This window comes from Meriones unguiculatus, chromosome 8 (genome assembly GCF_030254825.1).
Source record: "Meriones unguiculatus strain TT.TT164.6M chromosome 8, Bangor_MerUng_6.1, whole genome shotgun sequence".
Classification (NCBI taxonomy): Eukaryota; Metazoa; Chordata; class Mammalia; order Rodentia; family Muridae; genus Meriones; species Meriones unguiculatus.
In genome coordinates this window covers 64,144,865-64,146,908 of record NC_083356.1, presented here as the reverse complement: position 1 = coordinate 64,146,908, position 2,044 = coordinate 64,144,865, and positions in this window count along the sequence as shown.

The window sequence follows — 2,044 nt, the reverse complement described above, 5'->3', positions numbered from 1 at the left end:
AGCCCCGGCAGCAGGGGCACCACACGCACGATGACGTCAAACGCTGCTATGGCAACCGTCGATTGGTGCCCACAGCTCTCCGGACCAGCGCAACCGCCGCTCCCCAGCGCGCGCCTGCCCGCGCCCGAGGCGTGCGGAGGAGAGCGTGTGCCCGCGCTGTGCTCCGCTCCCGACCCTGCCTTCACCCGCGTGCTTGGTTCGCTCCCTGCCACCCCCGCGAGCCGTCCTCCCTCCCCGCCCCTGCGGCCCGCGGAAGGAAGCCGCTCCCCGCCCCCACCTCTACTGGCGGGCACATCCGGGACCTTCGCATCCCCCCTCCCCTTCCTGGCCGGTCCCCCTCCGCGCCGGTAATGGCGGCAGGCTGCGGGGCAGGGTGACGGCGGCTCTACTGTCAGGGCATTGTGATCAGACCCTGAGCTGGGGAGCGGCTCCGCCACCCCCGTCGCGGGGCAGCCCGGGCGCGGCCGCTCCCTCCCCCCGCCCGCTTTACCTGCTGGTTACAGAAAGTCGCCTTAGACCTTTTAAGGCTTGGAAAAGCGCGAGGCTGAAGGACGCCCTGCCTTTCCAGTCGCGACCTCGGTGGCAGAGACTACCGCAGGGAACAATGGGTGGGTCGTCGGGAGGAACGGGAAAGGCTTGGGGTTAGCGGGTTGGAAGTGATACGGGAAGCCAGAACTGGGGCGACAGGCTGAACACACCGGGCCGTTCTTCGTAGGCTATACGGTTAAACCCTCGGTAGAGCTTTCATTGGGAGACACATTGTGCCTAGTAACGCCTTGTAAGACCGTGACCCTCTTAGCTCCTGGGAGCAAGGTTGGGGAGTGTGGTGTTTCCGTGGGCTGCTAGCTGGAGCAGAAGCGGGGACTTCTAGACCCGGAAGAGGGGAAAGGAAAAGGGCAGAAATGGCAGGTGCCTGAACCCTCAAGGTCTCCACTCAGCAGACGGAAGTTGAAGGAGATCGTTCTCAGTTTGAGGTACCTGCCCTTGCTCTCTTTAAATGTGTACCTCTGAGCTAAGACATCTTTACTGAGCATCTGCTGGGGACCTATACTGAGCACAACTGAAAACAGAACCTTAGGAATTCAGCCCAAAGCTCTCTGGAAGCTTTAACTGTATATTTCTCTAACAGTGTATATTGGATACATTGTCTGAACCACGAGCTTATTCTACAAATTATAATTCGCCTGAAATGACAACTAGATAGAGAATTGCCTGTGACCAGTTCAGTTCAGTGTCATCCCCACTCGAGGACCCTCCTCCCCTTGAGTTTCCACATCAACAGATTCATGATGAGCAAACTAATGTAGGTTTTATTTCCAAGATAACTGAAGTCAACTTACTTTGGCTCCAATATAAATTCTTTCAGGGAGTGACTCACAATGACTAATAATTCAAAAGCTTTTAGGTTTCCAGTTTTGTAGGCGCTAGAAATTTGACAAGATCCTAGGAATCTTGTAAAGTGGGAATGGCTGTTAATGTCTGTAATACACGTCTATTACAGACGTGTATATAGAATATACACCTCAGGGAAATTTAAGAGATTTCTCTACATAAATTGCAGACTTGCTTTGGGCTTTTACTTCATCAACTAGCAAGGTTTCTTTGCTTGTGTTTTAATAAATCAATAGGTGCTTTTAGCTTTTACAAACTCGTACCAGCACCCTTGCCTAGTAAAGGCATAATAGGGGCCAGAATTAGATTTGCCATGGAAGGCCTGAGTGAAAAATATTTTGAAGAATAAGGTATAGCATATAGCAAAAATAATAAATGGAACCTATGGACTTGAACTCTGGGGAAATTACTGGAGACTTTGACTAGCAGCCCAATGCATTTTATTTTCTTCTTTACTCAGGTCTTACCTCATCTGGTTGATTTCTCCTCCCTACCTTGATAGCCACAGTAATAAAAATGTCAGCAATAAAAACTCTGGGACTGAGGAATAAATATGCAGCACATAGGCATGTGTCTATTTCTTAGCATTGTTCTATGCAGTCTGATACATTTTGGGAATGATAAAGGTAGTAGATGTCTCCGGTGTTCTACA